The sequence below is a fragment of the Vulpes vulpes genome, chromosome 12, assembly GCF_048418805.1.
Source record: "Vulpes vulpes isolate BD-2025 chromosome 12, VulVul3, whole genome shotgun sequence".
Lineage (NCBI taxonomy): Eukaryota > Metazoa > Chordata > Mammalia > Carnivora > Canidae > Vulpes > Vulpes vulpes.
The window spans coordinates 110,876,050-110,887,853 of NC_132791.1; positions in this window are offsets into that span (position 1 = coordinate 110,876,050).

The following is an 11,804-nucleotide window of genomic DNA, read 5'->3' on the forward strand; positions in this document are numbered from 1 at the left end:
GGGGGTGCCTTTACAACATGGCCCCCTAAACTCCCACACAGGCAGCACAGCCCTCCCCTGTTCCCGCAAGACGCCCTTGTGTGGGGTGAGGGTGTCTCTGAACGCTGGCGGGCCGTGGAAGAGCAGACATGGCAACTGTCAACTCCATCCGCAAAACAAGCATCTCGGCAACAGCCCACTTGAGGCGCCCACGCAGAACTGGCCACTGTGCCTGCCCTGGGGGATGGGCAGTCTTCGAGGTAAGGAGAAGGTAGACGAGAGGAAGGCAGAGACCGGAATCAGAAGACATGCAAACTCAGATAATCCAGAGGAAGGAGCAGCAACACGTACATTCTCATTTAAATGACACACACTCACCCAGAGGTACGGAGACACCCCCTGTTCACACATCCACAGAGACACCACTGCCACCCACTGCCATCCAAAGATCTGCACGGAAGTGGGCCCCTTCACCATGGTGCACCGAGGGCACATGCTTCCGTGGTGAGGGCCTCCTTTCTTGGGCTAGGTGGCCGGGGTCCGTCAGCAAGATGGGCTGGGTGGGCCTCTGAGCCCCCGCTCAAGTGGACGAGCTAGGAGAAGGGACAGGAGCCGTGTGGAATGCCTGGGGCTGGCTGCTTTGAGGGGCCGGCTGCCTCAGTCTGCAAAGCTCAGGAGCTTGGCAGAGAGGCGCCAGATGACCCTCCCCACGAGGGACTGCCTGCCCTGGCTTAGGACCTGGGTGCCGGGGTCATCTTTTGGAGGGTCACCAATTAACCAGCTGGACTTGAGCCCCGTAGCTGTCCTCCACGACTCTTCGCATTTCATAAACTCTGCGGGCCCCCACGGCCATGGAAGGAGAGGGTCTGCAAGCCTCGGAAATGAGATGAACTCCGGAGGGCCAGGTTAGAGAGGGATTTGGGGCGCGCGGGTGCGGTGGGCTGCCTCCAGCAGGGAGGCAGGGGTGCGAAGCAGAAGCCAAGGCCAGCACAGGAAGAGATTTTAGACAAAGGAAAAGAGAGGCGATGGATTAGTGGGAAGCTTCTGGGGTCCAATACAGATCCATCTGGGGACAGATGGTGGGGGATTTGGAGAGAGTTGGTCCTCGTAAGCAGAGAGAAAAGCCAAGGCACATGGCAAGCTATCTGCCAATACTTGTGGCTTCTCTTCCTTGGAGTGGGCACTTTCTGAACATAACATCCCAGCTCAAGCCCACAGAGGGACTCCATGATGAGATGGGGGTGGAAAGTAGGAGGCCTATGCCTTTGGCGGAGCTGATCTGGGGGCTTCTTAGGTCAGGATTTCACCCATTTGAATGGAGGGGGTGGGGGTAGCAGGAAATTCAGTTTTCTCTGCAAATATTTCAGCTTTTGCTGTGGTAGTATTTTTAGCAACTTGGTTGGCAGAGGAGGAGCCCGGGTACATTTTTAAAGGGGCCTCTGCCAGACTGGAGGCCTCCTCCCACCCTTACCCCACACATCCTAAAGGAGATGGGGAGAAAGCACATGGCTTAAGGGCTGCGTTCAAATCAGGTTTGCTGGGCACTAGCTGACCATTAAGTAGTCTTCCCCCATAGTCAGTATCAGCCATCAGCTGTATCATCATTAGCAGCATTATCCAGAAGACGAAATACTTCTTGAACTTCTGTTGCGTGCAGGGTGCTACTAGGGACACAATAGAAAAGGTTTAATATACTTGGAAAGACGAGGGGAAGGAACCGGTACTTGTGAGTGACTGCCGGGTGTCATGTGTTGAGTTAGCAGCATCATGAATATGGTTGCATTTAATTCTTACAACAATCCTGTGACTTAGGCATTATGTTTCCTATTTATAGATGAAGAAGCAAAAGGGTTGAAGAATGTACCCAAGGTTATATCGTCATTAAATGGAAGAATCTAGATCAAAACTCAGAGCAGAATAATAACATCATCCGACACGGGAATGGTGCTTTCCAAAGTGCTACCACATTCGTGATTTAATTTGCCGCTGGTGGGAACTGTTTGGGGAGGTATTAGCATCTTTAACCTCTTTTTTCTGAGGACAAAGTAAGGCCTCGAGAGGTTACATGACTTATCCAGAATTAGCCCTCTGGTGAGTTGCAGAACCAGGGCTAAAACACAGGAGTTCTAACTTCGAATTCTGTGAGCACCTCTAAGCTGCTCTGTACCACAGCCAGGACTTGTACTGGGCTGCAGTGGTTACAGTGGAATGGGTTTCAGTGGTTAGCAAACCAGACATAGTCTCTTCTCTCTTGGATCCAACAGTCTGATGATAGAAGTACATATGTATATGTGTGCGCATATATGTATAGAAATAGATGTGTATATATATCTATGTGTATATATATATATGAGATATATTTGTATCTCCTAAAGTAATAAATGATAGGTGCCAAAGGAGTGATGCAGACAATAAGTGTTAATGAGATTTGAGCTGTGAGAGAAATGATTGAAAATTTGGATGATCCAGGCAGGCTTCCTGGTTGAGGGGGCTAGAAATGGGCAGAAGGACATTGTAGGCAGGAGCAAATGTTGTGAGCGGTGCACTGCACGTGGTGGCACTGTGTGCATGCTACCGCAGTCCAGAAAGGCTCTGAGGACAGCAAACCCAAACGCCTTCCCCCTCGTACAATGTCCTTTTGCTTCGTTTTGTTTTTAGCAGGCTCCACACCTAGTGTGGAGCCCCACTCGGGCTTGAACTCATGACTCTGAGAACAAGACCTGAGCTGAGATCAAGAGTTGGAGGCTTAACTCACTAAGCCATCCAGGCGCCCTCTTGCACCCCTCACCTCCCAACAAGGTTTTATGTCTGAAGCCCAGCGCCCTGATTTTACCTATGGCAACATATTGAAGCACCCCAGGACCTGTAGGTGCGCAGCAAATGTGTGCTTGTGCCTGTCAGCAGCCTGCTGTTCCTTGGTGCTTTAACACACACCTACCCCTTGCTCCTCCTGATGTGGTAGGAGGCTGCTTCCTTCACCTCCGCCCTCTTGTTCTCTGGGCCTGTGCAGTTCAAAGTCCTGGATATGCTTAATGCCTTGTTCCTAAATTGCCCCAAACATCTACTTGTTTTGTTCTACTCACTTCCCTTTCCTCAGTTTGCTTTCCCACCTTTCCTCATGAATAACAGCCAGTGATGGCTAAGCAGTGTGCCTACCTTCTGGTCCTACACATGCCATCTGTAAACATTGGACCAACACAACCATTTTTGTAACAAGGGAACAACCATCTTGATAATATTTTAATGACAAACTCTAGCACGAACCTAATAACCACCTCAGTTGGGGTCCAGGCAAATGTCTGTTTTAATTAGTTTTTTTATAAAAAGGCTTACAGGAGGTATAATTCTCACCTTATTCTTTAGTCCATTTATTTTTTATAAAGATTTTATATATTTATTTGACACACACACAGAGAGAGAGAGAGAGAGAGAGCACAAGCAAGGGGAAGGGCAGAGGGAGAGGAGAAGCAGGCTCCCTGCTAACCTGGGAGCCTGATGTGATGTGGGGCTCGATGTGGGGCTCGATGCTAGGCTCGATGTGGGGCTCCATCCCAGGAGCCTGGGATCATGACTTGTCCTGAAGGCAGATGCTTCACTGACTGAATCACCCAGGTGCCCCCTCTTTAATCCATTTAAAGACCCTTTCTTTTGTGGTTCCCCCAGATATTCAGATAAAAGAAATTCTTGATTCAACCAGCAATATGTGTCGTGTGAGGTTCAAGCCATTCTCCTTATCATTGTCTACCTCAGGGCAGAGAAAAGAAACTCTTATCTAGAAGATGGAGACCCTCTCATAATCGTTCAGAATGAGCATCTTTTGGAGTGTGTCTATGGGGTCAGTATTCCAGCCTTACACTTCCTATGTTCACACTATCTAATCTGAGAAGCTGGAGTGGTGGTTTTGTGCTGGATCCACTGGCCATGGCTCTCATTCATTTGGCATCTACCAATGTACTCTTTTTTTTTTTTTAATCATTTGGCTTATTTTAGGAAATTTAAACTCTTGCGAGAGTTAGTAATATATAATGAACCCCACTGTGCCATTACCCACATTCTGTAATTTCCAGCTCGTCACCAAATTCCTATAACCTATATTTGTTATGATTCCCCCATTACCATTTCATTTATAAACATTGAAGTATGTATCCTTAAAACATACTAACTCTTTAATACCTATTTTTAAAACATATGTTCATTAGCCTGGAAGCTCTGGAGGGAGAGATTAGAGCTATTTTCTTTACCACTGTAGCTTTAGCACAGTGTATGGGACATAGTGGATACTCAGTAAATACTCTTTGAATGATTGAATGGATAAGGGGGTGAATGAATAATATTGTCTCAGAGAAACAAGGTTGGAGGGTTGCAAAGAGCAGGGCTCAGAGGATTGGACATCCTGCCTTCAGCTCAGGTCATGATCCTGGGGTTCTGGGATCAAGCCCCAAGTCAGGCTCCTTCCTCAGCAGGGGGTCTGTTTCTCCCTTTCCCTCTGCCCCTCCTCCTGCTCATGCTTTATCTCCCTCTCATATGAATAAATAAAATCTTTTTTAAAAAAAGGAAACAAGGGGTAAGGCACAGTGCGTATATCTGTGATCAGGAACGATCAAATTTGTTAGAGGCCAAGTATGTCTTCAGCAAAGCACTTAGGTGGATTTTAAGTAGGGAGGGAACCCTTTATCTCTATAAGATTCAGTCTTAGGCCTTCCATTCTGAGGAGCTGAGACACAGACCCATGTGTTCCTTGGAAGTCCATGCGGAGGGGGCCCTTTTATGGGAGCAGCATTGGAGATGGAGCATGCCAGGGGAAGGAGCCATGCCTATAAACCAGTTTATTGAGTTTGTTTCTATTTCTGTTTTATTGCTTCTTTACTTTATCTTGGTTAAGCATTTCAACTTTCTCAGAGCTATGAAAGGGGACATTTAAGGAAGAGTTATATACTCAGTCTTAGGCTGAAGAGACCAGGTGGAATAGCCAACTTGGTGAAAGCCATTCATGGAGCATCTGATGAGGAAGGTGGCTTTTGGCAGATCAGAGTCCAGCTTTGTGGTCTTGCTGCCCTGTAGAGGTTTTGTTTTGGAGAGGTTTTGTTTTTGTTTTTGTTTTTGTTTTTAAAGGGGGAAGTTTCTTTCATTGGGTGGTCTGATCATGATTGATCCCAATTCTCTCGAATAAGTCTATATCTTAATACTTTCTGTCTACCAGGCCAATCCAGTGGTCTGATAGGTAGATGAAGACTGGCCTGCCACTCCCATTTATAAGGAATGAAGGACCTACCACCTATCACTTTCCTTAGGCCAATAAAGATCAGCCACATGGCTGGAGATGGTCTACCAATGATCATCTTCTACTGGATTTCCATTTGAGCTTCTATGAGAACAGTAAGTGTTGGTATGGAAAGGTCTCTTACCCTCAAACTTCCAAAGGAAGGAGACATTGACAGCATTTCCCTAGCAGACTGTCATCCAATATGGCCAAGATATGGGGGAACAGATATTAGAATTCAGCCATTGTAAGGCCTGGGTGGTGGGCCATCTGCAGGAGAAAGCTTCCTTGAAGGCACGACCCAACATGAAAGACATGTCACATACCCCTGGAATTGGATGACACAGGAATTTGGCCATTAGTTCCAATGTCTTTCCCAGTGTAAAAACGAGAGTAGTTCTACCTAGCTTAACCCTGCCTTGGAAAGTGCTGTTGTTTTGTTTGCATTTTTTTCCCCTTTTCGGCCAGATGGAAGCACTGAGGAGTAAAGGATTATTAGCTACAAGCTTTTGTTATTCTGTAATTTGGGTGGAGCATTTAAGTTTAATGAGGTAAGCACTGATAGTTATTTGGGGTTGGTATACTCTTGTTATTTTTGCTTTGCCTGCCGTGGGATTGTGTGTTGGAGTGGGGTGAGTGGGGAGTGCTGGAACATGAGCTGTTTTGGGACTGGGTTGTTAGTGGAAATGTTCCTGCTGCTTAGATAGAAGGCATGCCAGGTAAAACCATTCTGTCCTTTGACCCTGAAGCCTTAAGGTCTTTAAGTAGTCTTTCTACAGGTGTTCAGTGTTCACACCTACCTGGGAGACAAGAGTCAAAGGTCAATACCGTAGACACAATCCTATGTCATAGATATTCCTCACAAGCAAAAGGGTATAAAGCCTGGTCCTTAAAAAAGAGAGAGCACTTTCTGTTCTACTGGGAACAGCATCATGGAGCTATGCTGTGTTATGATTTGCTAAACATATGTCAGATCATAATAGCAGGAAAGTTCCACATTTGGGATACTATGTGAGGATGCGTATAGATCTTACTAAATCCATCATGGCAGGCGCTATTGGCTTCCTAGCCAATATCTACGCATTTCCCCTTCTTGCTTGCTAACAGAACTGTGATTTTGTTGGGAGCAGTCATGGGTCCGGACCTGACATTCTGCCATAATCAGACTAAGCCTGTTTCTACTTCAGCTTTTATGACAGCTAGGGCTGGTCACAAGACCCAGATATGGCCAATGAGGTATAAGCAAATTTCTGCTGAGAAATCTTCTGGGAAAGCTTTTGCTTTCCCGAGAGGAGGAGGCAGATGCAGCTGGCACCACCAGCCCCCTTCTTTCTGCCTTAAAACAGACCTGAAGTCTAGAGCTGCATCCGCTATCTTTCGACCATGCAGCAAATCAAATACTGAAATCATGAAGGAAAAAAAAAACCCACCTCTTTTATATTTAAGGCATTATCAATCAAACTTTCTGGAAGGTTTATACAAATGAATCCCTAGTATGACATTGTAATACAAGAGAGGTTCAAGCGTCGGATCAGGGTGCCTATCGTGGACAAGATGGGGACTGCGTGTGCAGGTGATTTCCAGGGATTCTTTGATGACAGACCTGAAAATTCTAAGTTAAAATAGCTAGTAATTCAGACATGAGTGTAGGTGATCTCATGCAGCCTGACTTCCTGATTGGTTGTCCTAGATTGGCTCTGCATAATTAAAGGAACCATTGTAGGATTCTAAGTGACCATTTATAGTTCCTGTAGTCACGCTCAAAGTCTTTGTCCCTGGCCTCTCAGCACTGCTATCACATCAACCTCTCAGTTGTCCCATGACTGGTGTGTGGGTTCACTATAATTAGAATTACTGACAATTAAGGAAAGTTCCTTTAACACAGAGACAAGAACCCAGAGCTAGATGACGACTGGTTGGGTTTGGGCATTTTATCTCTAGCCAGATGGCTGCTCTATATTGGTTTTTTAAAAGTTATAGGTGGTAGACCCTTGATTCCTTATAAATGGCAGCAATGGGCTGGTCTTTGTCCACCCAATAGGCCTCTGGTTTAGTTTGGTAGGGAGAGAAGCTGTTAACATATCAACTTATTCAAGGGAATTGGGATCAACCATAACAGGTCACGTACTGATGCAAGTTCCCACCTCTTTCAGTAAAAAGAAAACATTCCAGGGTTAGCACTGGAAGGAGCTAGATACAAGGCAGAGCAGATATGCATCCAGAATCTCGGTACAGCCTTCCAAGCTCTTTCAGGGCACGCTTCTCTCCTCCATCATTCCTGCAGAGAGTCCGTGTCACCCACCTGACCTTGCCTGTCTAGTCCTGCTGATATTCTGAAGGGTTAATTAGATACCCCCAGGACGAAGATTCTCTACCAGTTCTTGGGGTAACGAAGGCGTGTCTCCCTTGAAAGAGGCATGACTTTTAATCTCTAGAAGGGAATGCTTTGCACCTATAAGCAGAAACCTCTGGGACACTGGGAGGGTACTTATTATTATTATTATTATTATTATTATTATTATTATTATTGTAAACCAGTACATACATGCAGGAACGTCCGAGTTTGCCTTAAAGTAAATATGTCATAAGTCCGGAAGGTCTCAAACCATTTCCTGGGAGCACTTGCTGCACCATATATTTATTTTGAGCATTTATTATGTCCCATCTCCTTTATACTAAGGGCATCCCATGTTGTGTTGATCAAGATTCTCTTGGTTTTAAGGGATAGAAACCCAATTTATATTAGCATAAGCATCAGTTTACTGTTAGGATGGAGCTGGAACTTCAGGAAGAACCAAATCCAGGAATATAAAATATTAATAAGACTCTCTTTTTCCCTTTTAATTTCTGGTCTTTGCTTCTTTCCGCATAATGCTGCCATCCTCATACTCCTGGAACTATGGCTTGCAGGCAGCTCTGAACTTAAACCATTATAGTCTTGAAACTAAAGAGGAAATAGCATTCTTCAAGCCCAATTTCATTAATAATAATTTAAACATTCCTAGGAGAGGTCTCTGATAAACCAGACTTGGACCACACGCCCATCCCTGCACCAATCCTTGTGGCTAGAAGGATGAAGTACTATAATTGACCCAGCCTGTGGCACAACCGTGTGGCCAGCTGGATTATATGATTGGCAGTGCCTTCCAGAACCATGTGGGCAGAGTGGGGAAGAGCAGTTCCATAAGAGAAGGGGTGTTGTTCCCGACCAAGCTGGCTGAGCAATGGATGTCCAATTGAGTACGTGAAGCCAGGAAGTGCTCGTAATAGTCCAGTGAGGCAATTACTATTATCCATGTTTTACAAACAAGGAAGGTGTGGGGAAACGGAGAGGTTAAGTAACTCAAACAAGGTCAGATAGCTGGTAGGATATAGAGCTGTGATTCTTTTTATTTATTTATTTATTTGCCAGAGATCGAGAGAGTGAGAGAGAGAGAGAGAGTGCGGGCGCACAGGCAAGGGGAACAGCAGGCAGAAGGAGAGGGAGAAGCAGGCTCCCCACTGAGCAGGGAGCCCGATGTGGGGCTCAATCCCAGGAACCTAGGATTATGACCTCAGCCAAAGGCAGACCCAACCTACTGAATCACCCAGGTGCCCCTAGGCCTGTGATTCTACTGGAGTCTGTTTAACTCCGAAACTACTCTATTGCTTGACCACCTCTCCTCCCTAGAGGAGTTTCTCCTCGATCTATATGCTTAGAATCTATGGAGCCATTAAGGCAAATTACCCTAAGTCTGTACACTGGGCAATGACCTTCTACCCCTCAGCCACCCTCCAGGAAATGCCATCTTGGTGCTGTGGGCTCTTTTGGGGCTTCTACTTCCTCTGGAGTTCCTAGCTGAAACAAAGCCCAGGATTTAGTGAGCCACTTGACTGGGTTGGCATGGCTGGACCTAGGGGCTTAGAATGGTGTTGTGGGTCTCTGTTTTCCTTTCCATTTTTCAACACTGCTTCTCTCAGAGTCTCTCTGTGTTAGATTACCCTCAGATTGATGAGAAGGCTACAGGAAGGCTCCTGAACTACAGAAGAAGAGACCATCTCTCCCCAAATTTTTGGCAGGATTCTGCAACAGCCCTTCTTGGGTATGTGCCCACATTGCTGACCAATACTTCTGGACAACACAGACCAGGCTGACCCTTGGACAGGATGCCAGCAGTCATATGCACAGCCACACCAATGCCCAACAAGGTGGAATCACAGAAAGAAAAGAGTTGTGGTCGGTCCCTCCTTCCCTATACCCGGAGGATGTGTACGTGCTTTATCAGTGGCTCCCACACTGCTCCCTAATTGTTCACATCTTATCTTCCTCACTAGACTGTGAACTCCTGTAGAAGCAGCATTTGGCCTTTCATTTTGACATCTCAGGATCTAGCGTGGTGCCTGAAATACAGTAGGCACTCGATCCGTGTTTATGGGATGAATAGGATACAGTGCTGTGGTTTGCAACGCTACGGTTAGAAAACAAGCATTCTCCAGGGGTCTGGCATGCGCAAACCGATAAAAGCTACCACTTGGATGCCACTGTAGAATTTACAAAGCAAATGATAGCTAACTTGGCTGAAAAATGGTATAGGCGCATCTCATTTAAACCTAAACACAATGAAAATGTCTGCAACCGCTTCTTATAAGCTTTGCACTTAGCTGGGTGCAGAGGAGGGTGAGGGAGGTTCCAGAAGTAGAGGATGAAATCCGTAAGCGGAGTTTGGTCTTATAGAGAGGCGGGATCATGAAGACGATCAGAGAATCTCTCGGAGACCGTATGCGGTAAGTTCTTCCGTCCAAGTTGATGTTCGGGTGCCCCCGGGCCAAGGTCCAGCAACTGTTCAGGTCCAAGGAGAAAGTTGGAGATACACCCAGAGCAGGGTTAGAGGGACAAGGAGATCAGCTAAACCGCGTGACAGGTGTGGAAAGGTTAAAGGAGCGGAGATGACCCAGGTTGGAGAAGAGAAGGCCCAGGGGAAACGGAATGATTTCCTTCAAGACCAAGAAGGGCTCCCTTGGTGGGGGATGTGACCGGCTGTCCTCCTTTGCCTCTGCCTGCAGAGCAAGGGGAAATGGGCTTAGACCGAAGGCAGGGCTAAGATTAGAGAGAAGGAAGAACTTGGCAGTGAGGGATGTTGTATAACCTAGTTTTCGAGACACTTGGGGACTGAGGAGCCTCCCACACTCCTGGTCCGGGCCCAGTGGACGCGTCTTTGGGGATGGTCTGGCAGGCTGGCTGGAGGCGGAGGAGGGGGTCCCAGGCCCTTGGTGCGTAGCCTGATCTTCCCTGGTGTCCTCAGTTCTCTGTTGGAAGTGAAGTTCCCAAATTTTGGAGCTGGCACAGCAGCACCTCCCCCACCCACCACGCACTGCACCAGTGTTCTGGGCTGGGTAATAATGCCTGTCATTTCCTCTCCCCGGGGGAGTGGGGCTGCAACCGCCCTGACAGCCCCGAGGGATTGAAGGCAGCTAAAAATAGTGCATTAAATATAATCTGTTGAGGGGCACATTTGCATTGCTTTTCTTTCGCCCTCGCCTGTCTCTTCATCCTTCTGGGCAGGCCAGGCCCCGGTCTAGCTCTGGGCACTGGGAGCCAGTTCTGGGTTCCAACTGCTCCCATTTTGTTGCAGGAGGGTTGTTTAGACAGGGGATCCTGAGAATGCAAATCCAGAAAGTACAATCGAGGGACTCAGGCGTGTCCGCTGCCACTCCTCGTCACTTCCCATTGGGCCCTCTGGGAGAGAGGCTGGGCGTGGGGGAGGCAGCGCTGAAAAGGAGAGCCAGCTCCGGCTGTGTTCTCCCGTCAGCCACTTCCGTCTGCTACACAATCTCTGAGGTTAAATATTAATTAAGAGCAGAATGACAAGGAGAGCTGAGCAGTGTCACTTTTTGTCCCAACATAAATGCTAATTTCCTTCCTGGTATACAGTGACTTTGGAGTGGGACTGGCAGCCGGGGGAGAATAGGTGGGGAGGGGGAGGAGAGGAGGTGAGAGAGGTGGGTGGCCCCACTTAAGAACCAGTAAGAGGAATGAGGCAGGGGAGGCACTGGTGCTGGAATTGGAGAGGGGAGTGGAGGGCTTGTCAGGTTACAGGGGACGTGGTCACAACACAATCCTAGGCTCTCCCCACACTAACAGTGGTGATCTAAGCAGTAGTGGTAGAGCTTGCCTCACCCATATGTCTAGAGCAAGGTTCTTTTAACCTGGGGTCCATGCATTGGTTACAAGGCTCACAAAACCCTGGAAATTGTTTGCAAAACTGTGTGTGCACACATAAACAGCTTTTTGGGGACAGTAGTGAACTTCCTCTGAGCTGATGTGATGTTATGCAGTGTCATCCTCAGCATGTGGTACGCACCTTTGAGGTCACCTCATAGCCCAAGATGGCTGCTAGGGCCTAAGGTGAACATCTGTCTTCTGGACAGGGAGCAGGAGAGGGGGGCAGGAAAGATCCACTCCGGTCTTGGGTCCCCCTATTTGTAAGCTATCCCAGAAATTCACCTCTATCTTTCTGTCCACACCCACCTACAAGAGAAGTATGGTCATTCAACTGACCATGTTGCAGCTCCATGTAAAATCAGT